Source organism: Elephas maximus, chromosome 21 (genome assembly GCF_024166365.1).
Source record: "Elephas maximus indicus isolate mEleMax1 chromosome 21, mEleMax1 primary haplotype, whole genome shotgun sequence".
NCBI lineage: Eukaryota > Metazoa > Chordata > Mammalia > Proboscidea > Elephantidae > Elephas > Elephas maximus.
In genome coordinates this window covers 39,939,323-39,948,886 of record NC_064839.1, presented here as the reverse complement: position 1 = coordinate 39,948,886, position 9,564 = coordinate 39,939,323, and the positions used below count along the sequence as shown (strand labels likewise).

At 44.4% G+C, this 9,564-nt stretch overlaps 1 protein-coding gene across 4 annotated transcripts in view; it reads left to right on the top strand.

The window, feature by feature from the left end:
* Window positions 1-9,564, top strand: part of IL34 (interleukin 34) — a 74,296-nt gene continuing 64,732 nt past the window's right edge. For 2 of the 4 annotated variants that reach the window (XM_049863602.1, XM_049863599.1), the window contains exon 1: window positions 3-904. The gene's annotated coding sequence lies outside the window, so the exon portion shown is untranslated. Of the gene's footprint in view, window positions 905-9,564 lie in introns of all 4 variants that reach the window. The other 2 variants (XM_049863600.1, XM_049863601.1) reach the window with 2 other exon arrangements.

Here is a 9,564-nt window from a genome sequence, read left to right as displayed (position 1 = left end):
ATTTATAGTGACTATGTAGTATTTTTTTTTTTTTATGTAGTATTACATTGTATGGTGGAACCATAATTTACCTAACTAGTCCCTGTATGTTAATTTTGGAGTGCTACCAAATTATCACTGTTACAAATAATAATAAATATCCCTGTGCCCGTATCTTTGTTTACCTGAAGGAATTTTTTTTGTGTGTGTGCGTTACCTTAGAAGCAGATCAGAATTAATACATCCAAATGTGTTACTCCGCAAAGGAGTCACTTGGGAGGCTGGACCCTTAATCGCAAGGCTCCCTCAACTTCTCCAGCGATGAAGGGTACAGCGTTGAGGGATAGGTGCAGGATAGGTGTGCCATAGCTGTGTGGGAGAAGGCAGTGGGAGCGAGCACTATTCGCCGCCCACTTTTCAGCCTGGCACTGCTTGTTCATGCTCACTTAATGCTCACAGCTCCCTTGCAAGAGTTGAATTCATCTCCCTATTTTACAGATTAAAAAACCGAGGCATAGAGGGACGTTTCCTAGCTTGCTCAGGGTTACGCGGATCGCTGCGGCAGCAGGAATGTGGCCTTCGGATCTGCCTGGGTTCATGTCTGCTGCCTGGTCCCTCCGGCCACACCGTGCTCCTGGCCAGGCAGGGGCGGCCCTCCCCGCCCAGGTTCTGGCCGCCCGCCCCGGCCCTAACTGATTCGAGAATCCCCGCGCCGCCGCCGCCCCCGCGCCTACCCTGCTCTCGCGCAAAATAATCCGAGACGCAACCCGCCTATCTGGCTGGCGGCAAAGCCAGCCCCGAGGCCCGGCGCTGAGGGCGGCCCAGCTTGGCGAAGGGCGGGGGTCGCCACCGGACGGCGCGCGGCCAGGCCCGAAGCAGCCTCCCTGCGCTCTAGGCAGTCGGCTCTGCGGCCGCCCAGCACAGGGTAAGGCCTTTACTGAAATGCTAGTTTTAGGGTCGTCAGGGTCAGGGGAACCAAGGGGGCTGGGATTAGTCATGCACCTCCCGGCGGGAGTGCCTCTCCGAGGTCACCGCCTCCTCACAGGCCAGGCCCTGAAGGGGCACAGACAGTGTTGGAGGCCCCAAAGAGGCCCCTGACCGATTCAGCTGCGTGGAGGAGGGCACCAGCGGGCCCTTGCCTTGCGCTCCAAGGCGGGAAGGCGAGTTGCCTGAGGCCTGGGACAAGCCCCGAGCTTGAATTCTAGCTCTGCCACGTGCTGGCTGGGGGACTCTGGGCCAGGCACCATGCCCCTCTGAGCCCCACTTTCCTCAGCTGTAAATGGGGATAAAAATAGTGCCTCCCTCACAGGGATTTTTGAGGATGGAGTGAGGCAGTGTATGTGAACTAGCTACCATTAGTATCAGGGCTGGGAAATCCAAGGCTTTCTGTCTGCAAGTAAGTGTCATTGCAGAGATGGCAACAGGTCCAGGCGCACATGGGAGGGGTTTGGGGTTCAGGGGAAACTTGCTGGAGGAGTGACTTGGGGGGTGGGGGTGGGGTGGTTGGGGAGCCTGCTGGATGAGTTCCCAGTATCTGAGGAATAGGCAGATTCCAGGCAATGGAAAGCCCCTGGGAGAAAAGTTGCTTCCACTAAGGGGCAGTGTGATGGTTAATGTTATGTGTCAACTTGGCTAGGCTGCGATCTCAGTGGTTTGGCAGACATTGAACTTCTAGCCTCCTAAACTGTGAGAAAATACATTTCTGTTTGTTAAAGCCATTCACTTGAGTATATCTGTTATAGCAGCACTAGATAACTAAGACAGAATTTGGTACCGAGAAGTAAGGATGCTGCTCTAACAAATACCTACAGTGTGGAAGTGGTTTTAGAATTGGGTAATGGGTGGAGGCTGGAAGAGTTTTAAGGTGCCTCCTTGAAAAGACTGTTGATAGAATTATGGGTGTCAAAGGCAATTCTGGTGAGGGCTCACAAAGAAGTGAGGAGCGCTATAGAAAGTCTCTTTCACCTTAGAGAATACATATGGCACCAAGAACAGAATGTTGCTAGAAATGTGGATGTTAAATGTGCTTCTGGTGAGGCTTTAAAAGAAAACGATGAACATGCGATTGGACAGTGGAGGAAGGGCACTGCTTTTTATGTGGTGGCAAAGAACTTGTCTGAATTATGTTCAAATGTTTGGTGGAAGGTAGAAGTGATGAACTTAGACATCTGGCTGAGGAGATTTCTAAGTAAGATCTTAAAGGGGCCATGTGGTTTCTCCTTGCTGCTTATAGTAAAATGCAAGAGGAAAGAGATGGACTTAAAAATAAAATGTGCAAAATGAAAACAGAACTTAAAAGGTTTGGGAAATTCTGTTGTGCAAACTAAGGACATGTGTTCTAGAATGTTGACCAAGGATGTGGCTATACAACCTTTTGTTAAAGAGACTAAGCCTGTGACTGATGGATCTAACCTACTATCACAGCAGAAAACCCATCAGCTTAGACTCAAGGGGACAGAGAAAGAACTAAAGGAAAGAATGCTGTCTGCCTCTTGGAATTCTATAAGAAGGGGAACAGGCCAAAGGAGCTATATCTGTTGTCCTCTAAGAAAAGAAAAGGACCCCTGGAGCAGCTCAGGGATCAGCAAAACTGTTAGAAGGAGCACAGAAAGCAGGGCCTTCTCAGTTTCAAAGTGTGGGGCCACGGTCTCCGGGATCTCCTAGGTTTTGAAGAGTTGGATCTTGCCAATTTGGTTCCACAGTGTGGTATTTCTGTTATAGCAGCACTAGGTAACTAAGACAGACAGTTTGCAAAGAGGAGATTTTGGCTCAGCCAAAAGAAGAACTTTTTTTTTTTTTAATAATTTTTATTATGCTTTAAGTGAAAGTTTACAAATCAAGTCAGTCTCTCACATATAAACTTATACACACCTTACTACATACTCCCCTTTACTCTCCCCCTAATGAGTCAGCCCACTCCTTCCTTCCAGCCTCTCCTTTCGTGACCGTTTTGCCAGTTTCTAACCCTCTCTACCCTCCCATCTCCCCTCTAGACAGGAGATGCCAACACAGTCTCAAGTGTCCATCTGATACAAGTAGCTCACTCCTCATCAGCATCTCTCTCCAACCCATTGTCCAGTCCAATCCATGCCTGATGAGTTGTCTTCGGGAATGGTTTCCGTCCTGGGCCAACAGAAGGTTTGGGGACCATGACTGCCGGGATTCTTCTCGTCTCAGTCAGACCATTAAGTCTGGTCTTTTTATGAGAATTTGGAGTCTGTATCCCACTGTTCTCCTGCTCCCTCAGGGGTTCTCTGTTGTGCTCCCTGTCAGGGCAGTCATTGGTTGTGGCCAAGCACCATCTAGTTCTTCTGATCTCAGGATGATGTAAGTCTCTGGTTCATGTGGCCCTTTCTGTCTCTTGGGCTCATAATTATCTTGTGACCTTGGTGTTCTTCATTCTCCCTTGATCCAGGTGGGTTGAGACCAATTGATGCATCTTAGATGGCCGCTTGTTAGGATTTAAGACCCCAGATGCCACACTTCAAAGTGGGATGCAGAATGTTTTCTTAATAGAATTTATTTTGCCAATTGACTTAGATGTCCCCTGAAGCCATAGTCCCCAAACCCCCGCCCTTGCTCCGCTGACCTTTGAAGCATTCAGTTTATCCAGGAAACTTCTTTGCTTTTGGTCCAGTCCAGTTGAGCTGACCTTCCCTGTATTGAGTGTTGTCCTTCCCTTTACCTAAAGTAGTTCTTATCTACTATCTAATCAGTAAATAACCCTCTCCCACCCTCCCTCCCTCTGCCCTCTTGTAACCACAAAAGAATGTGTTCTTCTCAGTTAAAACTATTTCTCAAGATCTTATAATAGTGGTCTTATCCAATATTTGTCCTTTTGCATCTGACTAATTTCACTCAGCATAATTCCTTCCAGGTTCCTCCATGTTATGAAATGTTTCACAGATTCATCACTGTTCTTTATCGATGCATAGTATTCCATTGTGTGAATATACCATAATTTATTTATCCATTCATCCGTTGATGGACACCTTGGTTACTTCCAGCTTTTTGTTGTAAACAGTGCTGCAATAAACATGGGTGTGCATATATCTGTTCGTGTAAAGGCTCTTATTTCTCTAGGATATATTCCAAGGAGTGGGATTTCTGGGTTGTACGGTAGTTATATTTCTAACTTTTTAAGGAAACACCAGATAGATTTCCAAAGTGGTTGTACCATTTTACATTCCCACCAGCAGCGTATAAGAGTTCCAATGTCTCTGCAGCCTCTCCAACATTTATTATTTTGTGTTTTTTGGATTAATGCCAGCCTCGTTGGAGTGAGATGGAATCTCATCATAGTTTTAATTTACATTTCTGTAACGGCTAATGATCGAGAGCATTTTCTCATGTATCTGTTAGCTGCCTGAATATCTTCTTTAGTGAAGTGCGTGTTCATATCCTTTGCCCAAGTTTTAATTGGGTTGTTTGTCTTTTTGTGGTTGAGTTTTAACAGAATCATATAGATTTTAGAGATCAGGCACTGGTCGGGGATGTCATAGCTGAAAATTTTTTCCCAATCTGTAGGTGGTATTTTTGCTCTTTTGATAAAGTCTTTAGATGAGCATAGTTGTTTGATTTTTAGGAGCTCCCAGTTATCTGGTTTTTCTTCATCATTTTTAGTAATGTTTTGTATTCTGTTTATGCCTTGTATTAGGGCTCCTAACATTGTCCCTATTTTTTCTTCCATGATCTTTATCGTTTTAGCCTTTATGTTTAGGTCTTTGATCCACTTGGAGTTAGTTTTTGAGCATGGCATGAGGTATGGGTCCTGTTTCATTTTTTTGCAAACGGATATCCAGTTATGCCAGCACCATTTGTTAAAAAGACTATCTTTTCCCCGATTAACTGACACTGGGCCTTTGTCAAATATCAGCTGCTCATATGTGGATGGATTTATATCTGGGTTCTCAATTCTGTTCCATTGGTCTATGTGCCTGTTGTTGTACCAGTACCAGGCTGTTTTGAGTACTGTGGCTGTATAATATGTTCTAAAATCAGGTAGAGTGAGGCTTCCCACTTTATTCTTCTTTTTCAGTAATGCTTTACTTATCCGGGGCTTCTTTCCCTTCCATATGAAGTGTGTGATTTGATTCTCCATCACATTAAAAAAATGTTGTTAGAATTTGGATCGGAAGTGCATTGTATATATAGATGGCTTTTGGTAGAATAGACATTTTTACTATGTTAAGTCTTCCTATCCATGAGCAAGGTATGTTTTTCCACTTATGTAGGTCCCTTTTAGTTTCTTGCACTAGTACTTTGTAGTTTTCTTTGTATAGGTCTTTTACATCTTTGGTAAGATTTATTCCTAAGTATTTTATCTTCTTGGGGGCTACTATGAATGGTATTGATTTGGTGATTTCCTCTTCGATGTTCTTTTTGTTGATGTAGAGGAATCCAAGTGATTTTTGTATGTTTATCTTGTAACCTGAAACTCTGCCAAACTCTTCTATTAGTTTCAGTAGTTTTCTGGAGGATTCCTTAGGGTTTTCTGTGTATAAGATCATGTCATCTGCAAATAGAGATAATTTTACTTCTTCCTTGCCAATCTGGATGCCCTTTATTTCTTTGTCTAGCCTAATTGCTCTGGCTAGGACTTCCAGCACAATATTGAATAAGAGTGGTGGTGAAGGGCATCCTTGTCTGGTCCCCGTTCTCAAGGGAAATGCTTTCAGGCTCTCTCCATTTAGAATGATGTTGGCTGTTGGCTTTGTATAGATGCCCTTTATCATGTTGAGGAATTTTCCTTCAATTCCTATTTTGCTGAGAGTTTTTATCATGAATGGGTGTTGGACTTTGTCAAATGCCTTTTCTGCATCAATTGATAAGATCATATGATTCTTGTCTTTTGTTTTATTTATATGGTGGATTACATTAATGGTTTTTCTAATATTGAACTAACCTGTCATACCTGGTATAAATCCCACTTGGTCATGGTGGATTTTTTTTTGATATGTTGTTGAATTCTATTGGCTAGAATTTTGCTGAGGATTTTTGCATTCATGTTCATGAGGGATATAGGTCTGTAATTTTCTTCTTTTATGGTGTCTTTACCTGGTTTTGTTATCAGGGATATGCTGGCTTCATAGAATGAGTTAGGTAGTGTGCCATCATTTTCTATGCTTTGAAATACCTTTAGTATTTAGTGGTGTTAACTCTTCTCTGAAAGTTTGGTAGAACTCTGCAGTGAAGCCGTCTGGGCCAGGGCTTTTTTTTGTTGGGAGTTTTTGATTACCTCTTCAATCCCTTTTTTTGTTATGGGTCTATTTAGTTGTTCTACTTCTGATTGTTTTAGTTTAGGTAGGTAGTGTTTTTCTAGGAATTCATCCATTTCTTCTAGGTTTGCAAATTTGTTAGAGTACAATTTTTCATATTAATCTGATATGATTCTTTTAATTTCAGTTGGGTCTGTTGTTATATGGCCCATCTCATTTCTTATTCAGGTTGTTTCCTTTCCTGTATTTCTTTAGTCTGTCTGGCCAGTGGTTTATCAATTTTGTTATTTTTTTCAAAGAACCAGCTTTTGGCCAAAAGAAGAACTTTTGATCAGAACTGTCTGAACATGGAGCAGGCTGCCTTTTGGAGTGGTGACCTCCGTGTTAGTAGAAGCATGCAACGAGAAGCTGGACAAGCTCAGAGGAGACTCCTGTATGAGATGGGGGTGGAGTTGGGGTTCCCCGAGGCTCTGTCCTCCATATTGTGGAAAGGCTGGGGCTGAAGGCTGTGTGAAGGATGGGGATGGGGGTGAGGCAGGTGGGAGGGCTGGCCATTTTATAGCTGGGAGCTGAGGCCCAGGGGTTAAGTCTTCTGCCCACATTTGCAGTCAACAAGTGATGGAGCTGGGATTTGAACCCAGCCAGTATGTCTCCAGTCGTCTGTGCTGGTGTGGAAGTCTCCAAAATCCACCTCCCACAAGCTCGCCACTCCCTGCTACCCTACTCTGGCAGACAGTTCTTGATTCCTGTTGGGGCTGGGGGAGCGCTAATGCTCTCACAGGCATGGATTTACCTGCTGCTGTGTCCCCCCTTCCAGTGAGTCACTGCTGTGCCCCTTCCCTCTGGCTGACTTAAACCCTGGGTCCAAGGACAACTCTGTCAAGACACCACTGACCTTGACTGGAGGGCAGGCTCTCTGTCACTCAGGGCCTCCCTTTTCCTTCCATTAAATGAGACCCTCGTTAACTCTTCCAGGGCTTGAAGTCAAGTCTTTTCATGGATGTCGAGTTCATTTTGCCTTTTTGGTAACCACGTGTTTTTCATGTGTCTTACGTTGCAAGCTGTGTGGGTGCCAACATCTTGTCCATGTGATTTAATTCGTCCAGCTCCCAGCCTAGTAAGATTGGTAATAGACACCAGCCATAATAGTAGTGATGGGGTGGCGTCCTTAGTCCTCAGATCTGAGAACACTTATAACTGGGGTGGAAGAAGCCCTGGCAGGGACCGCAATTCTTCCAGAATGACCTAGTGAACTTGGGTGACATTCACCTCTTACGAAGGTGGATGGGGGGCAGGAGGAGCGATTGTTTAAGGAGCACCTTGGTGCCAGGCAGTTGCTAAGCCCTGTGCAAGTACTACTTACTTCACGGGGGGGTGAAGTACTGTTGTTATTTCCATATTACAGATGAGGAAACAGGCTCAGAAAGGTGAAGTCATGCTCAGGCACCTGCATGTTGTTCCTCTCCCTGCTGCTGCCCTTTGAGCTCTGTGCTGGCTTCTGGGTCTGACAGTAGTAATATTAGTGCCTCTGGATGCTTGGTGGAATAAAATACATTTAAACCTTCTCTTCCATTGCCTCCTTATACCCCACCACCAGCCTGGAGGTGGCCTTTGTAGCTATTTTATGGGTGAAGGTGATTAGGGGCTGTCCCAAGGCCCCACAGTGAAAAGGGGTAGACCAGGGCAGGGTGGTGGTTCTTCTGGCCTCCCGGCTCTCCAAACTCCTTCCCACCTCCACCAAGGCTGGGTCACAGGTTACATAGTCTTCCCTCTTGCCTTGTTGGAGGGCCTGTCCCAAGTCCCAGTGAAACTGGGGACCAGCTGGCCCAGCTGAGGCTGCATCTTCCCATGGTTTTTCCCAAAGCCAGGAATCCTTCTTTGAGCCACATCTCTGGAGAAGTGCCTCCTGGTCCCCAGCCCACCCCCTACCACCTCCTGAGAGCCAGAAGGTCACTCCTGACCCAGGGCATGGATGTCACATAGGCAACCTAAGTTTTGACTGCCACACTACAGTGACAGAGTTCTGGAGCCCTTAACCCAACCCCATAGGCATGACTGTTAACCCCCCCAAAACCAAAACCAAACCCACTGCCGTGTTTACCCCCAGAGAAAGAAATCAAGGCTCATTCAGGCTATTCCAGAGGCAGATCTGGGGCTTGAACCCTCAGGTGTCTGCTAACAAAGCCCACGACATTTGCTTATAAATTAATTTTTAAGATACTTTTTACAGTTTTCATTTAAAAAAAATAGATTTTTTAAAATACAGTTTTGGATTTACAGGAAAATTAAGCAGATAGTACAGAGTGCCCTATACCCAGTCCACATCTTCCACCCCCCTACGCCGGCACACACAGTTTGCCTTATTATTAACATCTTGCCTTCATGTTACAGTTGATGAACAAATATCAATACGTTATTATTAACTAAAGGCCGTAATTCATGTTAGGCTTACTCTTTGTGTTGTACAGTCCTACGGGTTTTGACAAATGAATAATGTCATTATAGTACCATGCAGAACAGTTTCACTGTGCTAAAAATATCCTGTACTCCGCTATTCATCCTTCCCTCTCTCCCTCTGAGCCCCTAGCAACCACTGATCCTTTTCACTGTCTCAGTAGTTTTGCATTTTCCGAAATGTTGTATAGTTGGAATCATATAGTATGTAACCTTTTAAGACTAGCTTCTTTGACTGTGGTATATGTATTTAAGGTTTCTCCATGTCTTCTCATGACTCGATAGCTCATTTCTTTTTATCACTGAATAATACTCCATTGTATGGATGGATGTACCACAGTGTGTTTATCCATTCACTTATCGAAGGGCATCTCGATTGCTTCCAGGTTTCGGAGATTATGAATAAAGCTGCTGTAAACATTTGTGTGCAAGTTTTTGTGTGGACATAAATTTTCAACTCAATTGGGCAAATATTTGGGAACTCGATTTCTGGATCATATGGTAAGCCTATGTTTAGCTTTGTAAGAAACTTCCAGACTGTCCTCTAAAGTTGCTTTACCACTTTGCATTCCCACCAGCAATGAATGAGAGTTCCTATTGCTCTGTGGTCCTCACTAGCATTTGGTGTTGTCAGTGTTTTGGATTTTACCCTTTTTATGAGTCGGAATCAACTCGAAGGCAATGGGTATGGGTAATCGGTGTGTAGTGGTACCTCATTGTTGTTTAAATTTGCAATTCCCTAATGACATATGCTATTGAGCATTTTTCCGTGTGCTGTTTGCTGTCTGTATATCTTCTTTGGTGAGCTGTCTATTTAGATCCTTTGCTCCTTTTGTAATTGGGGTTTTTTTTTTTCTTCTTATTTTTGAGTCCTTTGTATATTTTGGATCAAGTCCTTTATGAGCTATATGTT